Source organism: Camelus ferus, chromosome 3 (assembly GCF_009834535.1).
Source record: "Camelus ferus isolate YT-003-E chromosome 3, BCGSAC_Cfer_1.0, whole genome shotgun sequence".
Classification (NCBI taxonomy): Eukaryota; Metazoa; Chordata; class Mammalia; order Artiodactyla; family Camelidae; genus Camelus; species Camelus ferus.
In genome coordinates this window covers 63,913,932-63,928,939 of record NC_045698.1, presented here as the reverse complement: position 1 = coordinate 63,928,939, position 15,008 = coordinate 63,913,932, and the positions used below count along the sequence as shown (strand labels likewise).

At 38.3% G+C, this 15,008-nt stretch overlaps 2 protein-coding genes across 9 annotated transcripts in view; one reads left to right on the top strand and one right to left on the bottom strand.

Annotated features, from left to right (window-relative positions):
- SLF1 (SMC5-SMC6 complex localization factor 1) overlaps positions 1-778 on the bottom strand; it is a 54,575-nt gene extending 53,797 nt beyond the window's left edge. The window contains 1 exon segment of the mRNA XM_006190039.3: positions 640-778. The gene's annotated coding sequence lies outside the window, so the exon portion shown is untranslated.
- Positions 396-15,008, top strand: part of KIAA0825 (KIAA0825 ortholog) — a 349,875-nt gene continuing 335,262 nt past the window's right edge. For 4 of the 8 annotated variants that reach the window (XM_032476164.1, XM_032476157.1, XM_032476142.1 and 1 more), the window contains exon 1: positions 784-911. The gene's annotated coding sequence lies outside the window, so the exon portion shown is untranslated. Of the gene's footprint in view, positions 507-783; positions 912-15,008 lie in introns of those variants that run through there. The other 4 variants (XM_032476163.1, XM_032476148.1, XM_032476128.1 and 1 more) reach the window with 2 other exon arrangements.

Here is a 15,008-nt window from a genome sequence, read left to right as displayed (position 1 = left end):
AGCTGAGTTATTATAATCCCCAGGAACAGAGACCACCCCCTCTCCTGTTAGGGAAATGTGTGTTTGTGTTTCAAGGCCTACAGTAGCCGCAGAGATATGTTCATTACCATTTGGATATGTTTAAAATTCTACTACGGAGAAAAGAATGACAGCAGTTTCCTCGTCACAGGAAGGTGGGCCTGGGGGATCCCAGCCACCTGCACTGACGCTAAGTTATGGAAAGCAGCCAAGAATCTGGGATTCAGGGAGAGGCGTCCCAGTCGGTTCTATGGAAACGTGAGACGCGGGTGGCCTAGCGCCTTCCTGGCAGGAGACCGAGCTGGAGCTGCGCAAACAGGAGGCGGGGGAAGCGACTCAGCCCTGCACTGCAGAGGCGCTGGGCGGCCATCCCCGCGGCGGCACGGGCGGAGTGGGGCGGGGTCTGGGGCCGCAGCCCACCGGCGCCCGCGCCGAGCGCGGCGGGTCGGGCGAGTGCGAACCAACGGCGGCTGCGGAAAGCGCCAGAGGTAAGCGCCGCCGGCCGCTCACCCTGGCCCCTTCCCAGCCTCACAGCCGAGAGCCGCAGAAACTTCGGGGGCACGGAGGAGACATTCCCACAGAGTCAGGGTACACCGTGTCTTCCGAGCTGAGGCCCTTTACCTTCCCGGCCGGAGTTTCTGAGCTGCTTCCTTCGCGCGGCGCCGGTGACAGGGAAGACGACTGCCGCTGCAGCACTGGCTGCTTCACTAATCCGGGCTCTGGGAAATAATTTCCCGCCGCGCGCTCCGCGGCCCCGGAAGCTATTGTGCCACTTCCGGGTGGTTGTCAGTGACGCTCTCGAGCCGTAGTCAGGGTGGTCTGAGTGGGTGCTGGGCTTGATTCTGGCTGGCGGGCCAGGCTCCTGCTAGAACAGCGCTGAAGGTGGGAGACTGGTGAGTGATTTTTCTGGGTTGCATTCTGGGCCTGGTATTTCCAGCCGCCCGGGGCGCCGTGCAGTATCTTGGCCGGCTCAAGAAGTGAGCCGGAAAGCGTTGAACCACGAGTCCCCATCCAGCCCAGAGGCGCTTAACCCTCTGTGCTGCTGGAGAAGGCCCTGAGGTCCCCACTTACCGTCTTCTCCACACGCAGTATCTATCTCCAACTTGGAACTCGACCTCGGGTCCCTTCGTGCCCCCTGGGTAATGCCAAAGACATCTTGAACCGCGACTTTAGTACCGAGTCTCTTTACCAGTTATTAAAGTGTCCGTACTCCCCCATTTTCAGGGTTTGGTTACCCTCAATTCTCCACAGCTGTTTTACCATCCTTTGCCTGAGGATTGTTTTCATCATCCTGGGGTGCAGTGCCTGGGAGGTAGGCAGTCGGCTGAAGAGAACTTTTATGTTTTGGAAGTGGAACGAGGGGGTCGTAACTGACAGCATTAATTCAACGATCCCGCTGCAGTTTGATTTGGGTGAGAATGGTGTTTTCCTGGCTGCTATGAGCTAATGAAATAGGAGAACAAGCTTAAAATTTTATGCGTGGGTTTTAGATACACATTCTACCTTTTGGAAACCAGTGATCTCCTGAAAGTAGGTGTGCTTTCAGAAAGGAGTACCCCTGCACTGTTCCAGGCTTAATAATGAAGGATTCAGGAGAATTTTAGATAGAGGTCTGAGAATAGTTTTAAGGAAAAATTGCTTCTGACGAAGGAATGATGAGGAAAGGTGCCCATTCAGTCGAATATTTAAAGAAATGTGATGTAGAGAACTTTAGCGACTTCTTGAGTAATGTAGTTTCTTCAGGTAAGTAGTTTTTCACTAACGACCTTATATTTGAGTGATCACCTGTTCCATAAAAGGCAGCTGCTTGATTTTTTCCAAAACAGCCAGCTCCATATATAATACAATTAATTGGCAATTGAGACTTGAACCCAGTCTACCCAATTCGAAACTTTGGCTCTTTCTACTATGCTCTATATTTCCTCTCATAAATAACCATAACAGAATCATTCTTTCACTCAGGTAAAATTGTATAGATAGTCTCTCACATTCAACAGTCAAATCTCTTTATACTCAAGTTTTGCTATCCATTTAAGGAGTGTGTTAAAGAATTAATTCCTTAACATGTTAAGGATTTAAAGAATCATCATAAAGTACTTTTGACTTAATAATCCAAATTCTTTTCTGTGTTCATCCTTAGTTTTATCTTCTTGACTCAAATACAAGCAATCTAGAGACCATCAGTTACTAGAAACTCTAAGTACAGTGTATCACCTATCTCTTTCGGCAGCTTCTATTTGTGAATTGTAGAAAGAGAAAATGAGGGAATAAGCGCAAATTCATAAAATTGAATTCTGTGATGCCATGTAAGGAAGTATTATTTATTATTAGCAGAACTGTTCTATTTCACTCATGTAACTCTCAGATGGTGGTTATCACCCATTTTAGGAGAGTACGCTTAACTGGACGTGCCCCTTCCAAATATTATACTTTATGCAAAGAAATAGAAATAGCTTAATTGTTAAGGAATTTAGTAAAATCTAGTTTAAATGACCAGTACTAGAAGTGACATATAAATTAATTCTAAAGATTATCTTGTTTTACCAGAAGACACAAGTATATATGTACAGCTCACTTCAAATATTAATGTCCATTATATTGTATTGACTTCTACGTGAAAGATATTTGCTTTGTGTATCTCACAGATAGAACTCAGTGACATTTTGTTTTTGATCAAATTTCAGTGCTTATGAAGGTTGAGATTTTATCTGTTTTGTTCATCTCATACCCAGCATCTAGCATTGTTCCTGGCATGTAGTAGAGGCTTAACAAACATTTATTGAATGAACAATTCCTTTTTAAGATGTTATTTATCTCCAGACAAGTATTTGTACATATGTGAGTTTTTTTTTTTTAAAGGGACTTAACCACATAACTAAATGCATATTTATCATTACTCACTTTGATCCTGAAATGTAATGTTCACTCCAGAACTCATCCATAGACGGCATAGTGGTATCCTGCAAAGAAGACTGGAGAATGAGACAGGAGTTAAGAGAATACTTAATGTTTGTTATTGCTTACTCTCTGCCATGTTACCCTATAGTGCTGTGAGGGTTAAATCTAAATTATCAACCTTGATTTAGGGATCAGAAAACAAAGATAATCTTTGTAACTCGTCTTAGGTTTTACGCAGTCATTAAGTTTCAGAGCTGTGATTTGAACTAATGCTGATTCCAAAGGCCATAGTATTAACTGCTCTGCTGTTCTGTTTACAACTGGATTTTAATCCTGGCTCATCTACTGACTAGGTATACACAGGGAAATCTATTTCTGAGGATCATATTTCTCATGTATAACGTATGGGTTGGAGTAGATGATCTACAAAGTCCCTTCTGGCTCAAAAATCCTCTGACTTCAGTTGACTTCCAAGTATTACCTGAATGTAGCATTTCTAGTGTGCTAGAAAATCTTCATGAGTAGTTTTACATGTCTTTATTGGTATCTTCCACATTGGTAGATGTAGTTATGTTTTTGTAGTTGAAAACCTCAGCCATGGTTTTTTTTTTTTGCCAATTTATGACACTGATAAGTCACTGAACCTTTGTGAGCTAACGTTTTCAAGTGTAAAACAGACCCACAGACATGCTCTGAGGGTTAAGTGAGATGATACATATATACATACATACTGCCTGACACATAGTTGGCATTAAATACTCTCTTCCTCCCCCCAAATACTGTGAATTTAAAAGATTGGTAAATATAACAATGCTTTATAGTTTAGCCAAAGTTAAACAATCTTTTCAATTACAGTCTACTAGGAAAGAAAGTTATATACATGAATAGTTATTGTATGAACAGTTTACATACAATCATTGAACACAAAACATGGTGGGAGCACAGAAAAGAAATTTTGCTTCCAGGAAGACAGATGGGAAAAATTTTTATGAAGAAAGTAATGCCGAGTGGGGCTTTAAAGGATGGTGAGGATTTTGGCAGGGGCATAAAAGGGAAGAATGTGCCCTTAGAGTATGCAAAGGTATCAGAAAAGAGATTAGTGAGTACACTTTAGGTATGTGGGATAGGTGAAGGCTAACGATAAAAGGTTAAAAAAAAAAGCTGAGTTCAGGGCAAGCTGTGGATAACTGGTCATGTTAAAGATGTTAGGCTTTCCACACGAGCAATGATTTTTGTGTATAACCAGAATAGTGTGGAGGACAGGGTTGACATTTGATTTCTTTATTATGGAGATGATACCCATTTGGTACTGAAACATAAGAATATGTAAATAAGCCAAAAAGGAAAATAAATGGAAAACTGCTCATAGCCCCACTTTAGCCCCAGTCAAACACCTGCTCACTAACCCCCAACCCCAGCTGTGTCCCTCGCTGGCTTGGTAGTATCCCTCTCCATCCTAGAGAATATTGAGCTGTGACTCACGGTTCAGACTGGCCCAGAAGTGAAGGGGCTCTGGGGGCCCTTCTGGCCCAGTTTCTGGGTCTTCACCTTAAGGGGACTCACATGGGGACTGGTCCTTAAGCACATGCTTCTTACCAGGTTGGGGCTGGCCTGCAAGTGCATTGTTCCGACAGGGTAGGTCTGGGCACTGGCACCTGGGTGTGACGGCAGCGGGCTTCTGGGGGCAGGGAGCGGGGTGCTGTCTAGGGGTATGAGGTCTTCCCACCCCTCCTTCCTTTATCCTCCCTGGCGTCTGATTTTGGGCAACTACCCGGCCATCTCTGAGCCTGTTTCCCCATCTGAAATCACAGGGTGGACTGGGTAATGGACGCTTGGCTTTCCCCTCCCAGGAGCGGCTCTAGGACCCCACCCCATGGTGGGGTCAGATCTGGATCTGCCTCACTTTCCTGACTTGCCTGCATCTGGGTCCCCCAAGAGCACTCCTTTTTGCTCCATGCCCTTCCACGATGCCTTCTCTACAGAGAAACAAAACAAAAAAGAAAGCAAACAAACCAACCATTTCTCTTCTAGGGTTTGAAAACTGCTGAGTTGCTTCCAAGCTGCTCAACACCCGGCTCTGCCAGTCATGCAGAGTACGACTAGGCTGTGTCTTTTTAAAGGCTGGAAAAACACCAGGTTTTGGTCATTAGAAGTGATGAGTTTGCAGACTGCTGACTCACCTCATCAGGTGACTCTGGTTAAGGGAAGTTTTTGAGCAGTGAACTCAGTGGCTGCAGTTGAGTCAGGAAGCAAAAGCAAAAATCAGCATAATTATATTAAAAAGCCTCAGAAAGCAAGGCAGAGAATGCTACCTTCCAGCCTTAACTGCTGATGTTACTGAAGGCAAGTTTTTGACACAGTGCTCCACCTATTTCCTTGTAAACTTTGGTTAAAATACAAATAGACAAGGAGAGAGGCAGCTCAGGAAATATCCTAAATTGCTAGTATTTTATCTAACATATATGTATACACACACACCCATAAAAAGAGGAAATGAACATATATAGCTGTTTAAATCATTTGAGGGATTCTTTGCTGAATGAAGTTCTCAGGGCAAGTGATCTAAAACTAAAAGAAAGGACGCAATTGTCATTTTGATTAATTAGGCAAATAAGTATAATGTAAAACAGCTGAATTTAGAGAAGACCTGCGTGAGCTTAACCTCATGAACTTACATAGTATGATTTTAAAGAAGTTACTTAAGTTCTTTGAGCCTCAATTTCTTCATCTGTAAAACAGTAATATCAACTGCATGGATTTATTGGGGTTAAATGTGAAAACGTGTGAAAGGACACAGAAGCGTCAGAAAAATTTTATTAGGAATCTGTCTAATTTTGTCATTATTTAATAAAATCTGATTGCTTTAAAATAAGGTTTGCATCTCCAAACCGCGAAATCAAACAGACGAGTTCAAATCCCAGCTCTGTCACTAGTTACGTCATGCTGGGGAAGTTACTTTTCTACTCTATTTGTTTCCCTGTTTATAAAATGGGAATAGTAGTAATGCCCACATAGGGCTTTTGTGAAGACTAAATGAAATAATGATGCCTAGAGTTTAATATGGTGGCTAGACTTATAAGTACTGTGTTCACTGGAATTCCCAAGAAGCAGATGCAAAGAAGGGATTAGATGTGCAAGAGATTTATTTGGGAAACTGCCCAAGACGGATAAAGGAAAGGGGGCTAGAGTAGGAATGAAGTTCCTTCAGTTGTTACTGAAGGTCTGACAGCCTGTGCTGGAGAGGGGAAGGAAGGGGAGGAAAGTGAGAAGAATCTGAAACCACTGCACTGTTCTAAGAAAGCCTCAACAGGCCATGAGGAATCTCTGAGCCAAAGTCATCTGTTGGAGGAATCCCATGCCACCACAGTACTCAATTTATGTTGGTTATTAGCAAAAATAATTAACAATTGTCACACAGTATAATCTACAAGTATGTTTAAATGTCAATTCTTGAATTTTACTGCCTGTCCCCACATCTCCTAAGAAATGCACAGTCCCTACTGCCAAACATTGATGTTAACATTTGAGGCACATGTTCCTAGACTAACAACTTCTTATGTTTTATAATACAGTTTTGTTAGCCAGAGAACAGTTAAGGAACCAGATCTTCCAAAACTTCCAAATAACAGCTGAAAAATTTAAACATTGGCTAAGCAACTGATTTTTTTTGACATTAGGTTATTAAAACAGTCTAAATTTCTAAATTCAGGTAGCCAATAAATGTAATGATCTTAAGCAGCTGAGTAATGTTACTATCTATAGTTTGAATATTAACCTAAACTTGAATGTCCATTTCACTTCTTACTGAAGGGAAGCAAAATATATGACTCCAAAATATGCCACTTTGGCATGTGGATTATTTTGAGCCAAAGATAATCAAGACCCAGCAGACTCAAGAAAAACTTTGACCTCTCTCTTACCTACCTAAAAGAATTTAGATGGGGGCCCTGTACCAGGAAGAGAGCTACTACCAAGGAACAACTTTCACCTGAATGACCTATCTGTATGGCAGGGCAAAGGTCTAATCACCAAACATCTGCTCTCCTTATCATCCTGTGAATTACCCTCCACCCCTTTGAAGTTCTGGGCCTCTATCCCATTCCTTGGCTCAGGATTGCATATAAACCTCAACTGCTCAATTTGCCCTTGGGTCTCAGTCTTATGGAGCTCCCATATGTATGTAATTAAATTTGTTTTCCTTCTGCTAATCTGTCTTATGTCATTTTAATTAATAGATCAGCCAAAAGAACCAAGAAGGGTAAAGGAAAAATTTTCCTCCCCTTTATTACCAAAGATACTTATCTGGTCAAAAAGATCAAGGAATTATATTTTGTCTATATCCAACCCCCACCCCGACCCCCTCTCTTTTTTGTTGTTTTTAACGGAAGAATTGTAGAGCTCAATCAGTTCAATGATCTACAAATGTCAGGTCATGACCCATCAATTTGGTAAATACTAGTCTGCATATTTGTTTCACTTATGTGTAGCTTCAGAATTTGTGTATTAAGTGTGTTTTTTACTCTGAATCAAGGTTAAATTTTATACAAGAGATTTAGACTAACTTCCTTATACAGGAGGAAATGAGAACTAAAGAGGTGGTTTAGCTTGCCCAGATAACTCAGGAAACATGTGAATTGAACCAGAAGCTAGGTCTTAAGAATCTAAATTTAGGATTTTTCTTTTGTATCATGCTTCCAGGAAAAGGCTTCTTATTTATGCTACTTAGGGCCCATAAATTACTCTGTTTTCCAGTTGGTTAATATGTTAGTCCTCTTCTGTCACTTTCATTATTTGCTTGCTAAGATTTACTGAAAAGAGCTCTTCTCTGACTGTGGCCATTGAGTGTCAGGGAGGATGTATAGCTACAGTTGTTTTTAGCAGTCAGCAGCTGTGCCACATACCTGAATTTACTGTCCATCTTCTGGGGAACACAGCGAATTTAACAATTTAAATCTGGAGTTTACCAGATTTATACTGAAGCATGACGGGAGCTCTTTTTGAGGAGCATTATACTGATAAAGTCTTAATTTTTACTAATACCAGTAAACAGTATTCTGTATTTCATTGTCATGACATTGTTTACCCATTTCCTTGCTTTTTTTAGATTTCAGCTCATCAAATATTTTCATTTTTAAAATACAAGTTTTGTGTATAATGATGTGATCATTTATTCCTTTTTGATTTTTTAAAAAAATGTATCATTCTTTCCCTTTCTAGCAAATATTCATACTGAAAGGGAGCAGAATAGGCTGCCCCAAAGTATGCCACTTTGGCATGTGGATTGTTTTGAGCTGAAAGTAATGAATACCTAACAGACTCAAGAAAAACTTTTACCTCTCCCTTACACGGGGAAAATACTTATACGGGGGCCTGTACCAGGAAGAGAGCTACCAGCAGAGATTACTTTTATCTGAATGACCTATCTCTATGATGGGGCAAATAAATGCTCTCCTTATCCTGTGAACTAGCCTCCTCCCCTTTGAAGCTGCAGGTCCCTATCCCATCTCTTAGCTCAGGATGGCGTATGAAATTCAACTGCCCAAATTTCCCTTGGGGTTCATATTTTCATGGGGCTCCTGTACATACAAAATTAAATTTGTTTTTCTCTTTTTAAACTGTCTTCAATTGAGTTATTAGACCAGCCAAAGAACCTAAAGGGAAGAAGGGCAAAAATTTCCACCCCTACCTACCCTCAGAAATGCCTATGGGCAATTTAGCTTTTCTGTGTTGGGTTCACTCCTCCGTTATTCAGAGATTTGACTGGGAAAGAGCTTGGGAGTGGGGCTGTTTGTAAATGGGGCCCCTCCTAATCTCCATTTCTGTGTTGCATTATGTACCCTGTTACCCTCGAGGCTGCCTGTGCTCATTCTTTTGATTTACTTTACGTGGTCATGATCTTTTTGTGGCTTTCTCATTTATCTAACTCAACAGTTATAAAACTTTTGGTTTCAGGAGTGCTTTACACCCTTAAAAGTTACTGATAACCTCAAAGAGTTTCTATGTATGTAATTATGTCTTCTTACATTACTAAACAAAAGTTGGTGTGCCCCACGCACGGTGAGGCCAAATAAACTGAAACATTGGAGCTTAGACCAGAGAATGGTTTACTGCAGGGCCAAGCAAGGAGGATGGGCAGCCTGTGCTTGAAAAACACGATATCCCCTGTGGTTTTCAGGGAGAAGTTTTTATAGGCAAAGTTTGAGGTTGGGGAGGGGCGGGGGGGTGGGGATGCAGGGTGTGTGACTTTCTTTTGATTGGTTGGTAGTGAGATAACAGGGTGGTGTTCCAGGAATCTTGTGGTCAGCCTGAAGTTACCATGCTCTACCTGGATCAGGGCCTTAGTTCCTGCAAGAGCTCAAAGATATTATGCATATTCCTTGAGGAACCAGGACCCTGCCCCAAGGCTACACTATTGTTTTTTGACTGTTCCTCCCTTCCCTGATTAGCAACTGTTTGAATCAACTCTTTGGAAGGTCAAGGGGGCTGAATGAAGCATATTTCCTACAAAAGAGAAATGGGGAGAGGGGGGTTATTTGGGGGGATGCAGGACAGAAAGGATTTGTACCAGGGAGCACCCTGCAGGGTCCTGCTCTGTTTCAGTTATATTTATTATATTACAAATTAAAATAGAATATTTTAAGAAATATTTAATAATAAAGCCATTACATGTTAACATAAATAGCATTGAAAATAACTATTTTTAATAACAAAACTCTCAGTGGAAGAATGGCTATCTTTTTAACATCGGACTTAATAGAATAGTGCTATTCTATTCCAGAGCTATTCTCATAACTGCTTCTGCATTCAGTCTTTTGTGATATGTTGATTTGGTTGAAGCAAATGAACAAAATCCAACCTCATACAGATGTATAGTTGGAAAGAAAAGGAGTATTTTAATGGCCTTTTTGGATAATTGTGAATATTTTTCTTTGATCTGTCATCTGAAATAAATGCACAGCCTAAAAGTTGAGAGTTACGTTTTATTTGGCGGTAGGACTCAAGCCAGAATGACAGCCTCTCAGATGGCTCTGAGGGTACTGCTCTAAAGAGATAGGGGAGGAGCTAGGATATATAGGAGCTTTACAACAAAGACCAAGTAGTTGGAACAGTAAAAGATGACGTGTTATCTAAAGAAAAACTGGCATCTCAAGTTAAAGAATTCAGTGCTTTTTTATGGAGGAAGCAAACATTTGGGCTCATTGAGCTCATTCCTTTGACAAGCACCTAGCTATCTAGGGCCAGTATCTTGTCCTTTGTGAGTGGCTGCAGAGGCTGGGCTGCAGGCTTGTCTTCACTGGGAGATGGCGGCGGCTGATGACTTAATGGTTTCAGCATTCTTTGTTTACTGGTATGGTTTGCAGTATTTTTCATTCACAGTTATTATACCAAACCTTAACAAGTGGTAGTTTCATAAAGTTTAACTACAATGAGAAATCTGAAGTAATATAAGTGGACTTCTGGTACTCAGTTACTTGGTCTGTCTTACACTTCGAATGAATCTTTTACAAACACATGCTTTTGTTGCATAATACACTGGCCATGTGGAAAATATTAATTCATTGAGGTATGCGCATCTTCCTAAGCTTAATATATTTTATTTTACAGTATCAAAAAAAAAAATCCCATTTGTTAGTATCACCAGCAATCTCATAAGGAAAATCTTAAAATATTGCAAAACTGTCCATCTGAGAGTATATAAATTTTCCAAGATTTTTGTTTTTGCTTTGAAAGCTCTTAATTTTATCATTGGCAACAAATACTATTTAATATTTTCTTAAAATGATAGCCCAATTTGATTTATTTTGGAAAGTGTGTGGTGTACTCAAAGGTTGAGTTAATAACATTACTAATTTTTAGTGCTTCTTCAAGGACGTTATTAAATGCATCTGCCGTTTTTTTTTTTTAATTTTAACTGTGTGGTGGTGAAAAAAATATGACTACTATGGTAGGCAGAATAATGGCCCCCTAGAGATGCCTACATTCTAATCCCTGGAACCTGTGTGTATGTTATATAGCAAAAGGGGGGTAAAATTTCTAATCAGTTTACTTTAAGATTACCCTGGATTATCCAAGTGGATGCAGTGTAATCACAGTGGTTCTCACATGAGGAAGAAGGAGGCAGAAGAGTAATTCAGAGTGATGCAACATGAGAAGGACTCACACAGCTAGCTAGAAAATGGGAGAAGTGGGCCAGCAGCCAAGGAATGAGAGCAGGCTCTAGAAGCAAAAAAAAAAAAAAAAAAAAAAAAGCAAGGGAACAACGGATTCTCTTCAGAGCCTCCAGAAAGGAATACACTTCTACTGATCATTTGGTTTTAGCTTGTTGAGACCCATTTAAGACTTCTAACCTAGAGAACTGTTAAGATAAGAATTTATATGGTTTTATGACAATAAATTTGTGGAAACTCATAGCAGCAACAGAAAACTAAGTACAGCTAATATATTTGGGGATTATAATTTGTGCTAGGGTAGTGTGCTTTTGCATCTAGTACAAATGTCAACCTAGCGAAATAACTTAAAAGTCTTATTATGAAAATAGTTTTTACCTTGTGAACCCTCTGGAAGACTCCTGGGGCTCCATCATGGATCTGTGTAATACATTTTGGGGATCTTACATTTAACATTTTCTTTGTAGTTCCTCTGTATCAACCACTAGGCTAGGTACTAGGATGCAAAAATAAAGAAAGCACATTCCTTGTCTGAAGAGGATTATAGTCTAGAGGTTGAGAGAGGTAAGCAAATCAGTGATTGCAGATAGCACAGAATGACAATTGCCCTAATGGATATACTCAGTGAGGGAAAGAGACCTAACTCCAGTCTTCATATGCTTTCAGTCTAGTGTGAGATCACAAAAATAATTACAAAATTATTTTTTAATGCAAAGTGCAAAGGAAATATTCTATTAGGGTAAGGTAGAGACCTTCACTTCATTCCCACTAGCAGTGTAGGAGGGTTTCTGTTTTTCCACATCTTCCTCAACACTTGTTAGTGTCAGTCTTTTGATTATCCATTCTACTGTATTGTGAAGTGGTCTCAATGTGCATTTATTTTAATAATTAATGATGTTCAGCCATTTGTATATCTCCCTTCAACAAATGTCTGTTCAAATCCTTTGTCATTTTAAAATTGAATTACTTGTCATTTTATTGTTGAGCTGTAATATTTCTTTATAGATTTTGGGATACAATACCCTTATCAGACATTTGATTTGCAAATATTTTCTGCCACTCTGTAAGTTGTTTTTTCATTTTATTGATATTGTCTTTTGAAGCACAAATGTTTGTAATTTTGATGAAGTTCAGCTTTTTTTTTTTTTTTTTTTTTTATTCTGCTTTTGGTGTTTTCTCTAAGAAATCATTGACTAATCTAAGGTCAAGAAGATTTACACCTATGATTCCTTCTAAAAGTTTTACATATTTTTTGGTACTTTTATTTAGGTCTTTGATCAATTTTGAGTTAATTTTTGTGTATCTTTTAGTGAAGAAGTTCTTCATTCTTTTGCATGTTGGTATTCTGTTATCTCAGCAATGTTTCTTGGAAAGATTAATCTTTCCCTATTGAATTTTCTCGAAACCCTCATCAAAAATCAGTTGAACATTGTATGGTTTTATTTTTTTACTATCAATTCTATTCCATTGATTACATGTCTATCTTTATGCTTATCCTATCACACTCTTGATTACTGTAGCTTTGTAGTAAGTTTTGAAAAATAGGAAATGTGAGTTCTCTCATTTTGTTCTTCTTTTTCAAGATTGTTTTGGCTGTCCCTTGCATTTCCATATTAATTTTAAGATCAGTTTGTTAATATATGCAGAATAGGCAGCTGGGATTTTGATAGGGATTACACTGAATTTGTAGATTAATTTGGGAGTTACTGACTCTTTAACGGTATTAAATCTTTAATCCATGAACAATGAACTTTTCGTATATTTAAATCTAATTCAGTTTCTTTCAATGATGTTTTGCAATTTTCAGTGGATAGGTCTTGCACTTCTTGTGCTAAATTTTTTCCTGAATATTTTATTCTATTTGATGCCATTGTAAGTGGAATTGATTTCCTAATTTCATTTTGAAATTGTTAATTGCTAGCATATAAAAATACAATTGATTTTTGTTTATTAATCTTATTTCCTGCAAACTTTGTTGAATCAATTTATTAGCTCCAATAGTTTGGGTTTTGGGTTTGTTTGGAATTCCTTAGGATTTTCTACATACAGAATCATGGCATCTATAATTGCAGATAGTTTTACTTCTTCCTTTCGAATCTGGATGCCTTTTATTTACTTTTCTTGCCTAATTGTCCTGGCTAGAACTTTCAGTACATTGTTGAATAGAAGTGGTAAATATGGACACTCTTGTCTTGTTTCTGATCTTAAGAGCAAGGCTTTCAGTCGTTCACCATTAAGTATGACGTTAGCTGTGGGTAGATGTCTTTTATCAAGTTGGTGAAATTTCCTTCTGCTCCTAGTTTCTTGAGTTTTGTTATGAAACTAATGGGTGTCTTTTTTGTTGTTGTTGTTTTTTAAATCATGAAAGGGTGATGAATTTTGACACATTCCCCTGCATCTATTTAGATGATCATGTAGTTTTTGTCCTGTATTCTATTAACAGGATGTATTATGTTGGTTCATTTTCCTGTGTTGATAAATTCCACTTAGTTGTGGTGTAAAATTATTTTGTATGTTGCTGGACTCAACTTCTTAATATTTTGTTGAGTATTTTAGCCTATATACTCATAAGGGATATTGGTCTATAGTTTTCTTTTCTTGTAATGTTTTTGTCTGGTTTTGGTATCAAGGTAATACTGACCTCAGAGAATGAATGGAGAAATGTTCCTTCCTCTTTTGGTTTTTGGAAGAATTCGTGAAGGATTGCTGTTAATTCTTTAAATTTTTGGTAGAACTCATCAATGAAGTCATCTGGCTCTGGGCTTGTCTTATGAGAAACTTTTGATAATTAATTCAGCCTGCCTACTTGTTAAAGATCTATTCAAATTTTTAAATCTTCAGTCATTTTAGTACTTTATGTTTTTCTAGGAACTTATTTCATTGAGGTTACATAATTGTATGATATATAATTATTTATTGAATCCCCTTATAATCTCTTTATTTCTCTAAGGTCACTAATAATGTTTCCTCTTTCATTCCTAATTTTAGTAATTTCAGTCTTATCTCTCTTTTTCATTCTGTTAGTCTAGCCAACGATTCATCAGTTTTCTTCATCTCTGATTCTTTAGTTTCATTGACTTTCTCTATTTTTTCTATTCTTTTTAAATTTATTTCCAATCTAATCTTTATTATTTCCTTTTTTCTGCCTGCTTTGGGTTTAGCTTGCTCTTCTTTTCCTAGTTTCTTAAAACTGAAAGTTATGATATTGATTTTAGATCTTCCTTTTTCAATATAGGCATTTAGTCTGCAGTTTTATTGTGATGTGTTTATTTGGCTTTGTTTTCAGGGTAAATTAGTCATCATAGAATGAGTTGAGAAGGTTCCTTTCCTCTTTTTTTTTCTGAAAGAGTTTGTTAAATGCTGGTATTATTTTATTTTTTAATTTTATAGAATTCACCCATGCAGCCCTTGGATCTTTGCTTTTCCTTATGGGAAGATTTTAAATTGCTAATTCAATTTCTTTTGTTGTTTTCAGTCTATTCAGTTTTCATATTTCTTCTTGATTTGGTATTGATCATTTATGTTTTTCTAAGAATGTGGCCATTTCATCTGTGTGTCTACTTTTTTGAAATTAAATTGTTCATTGTGTTGTCTTAAAATCTTTTTTATTTCTGTATGTCAATAATGATATTGTTTCCATTCATTATTTTGGTAATTTGTGCCTTTTTTTTTTAATTAGTCTAGCTAAGCATTTGTAATTTGATTGATCTTTTAAAAATGCAACTTTTGCTTTTATTGTCTGTACTACTTTGCTCTTTTCTGTTTCATTTATTTCTGCTGTAATCTTTTGGGTTGCCTTTCTTCTTCCTGCTTTACATATGGTTTGCTCATCTTTTTCTAGTGTCTTAAGATTGAATCTTAAGTTGTTTAAAAGAGACCTTTCTTTTTTGATATAACTGATTAAAGTTAGATTTCCGTCCAAAC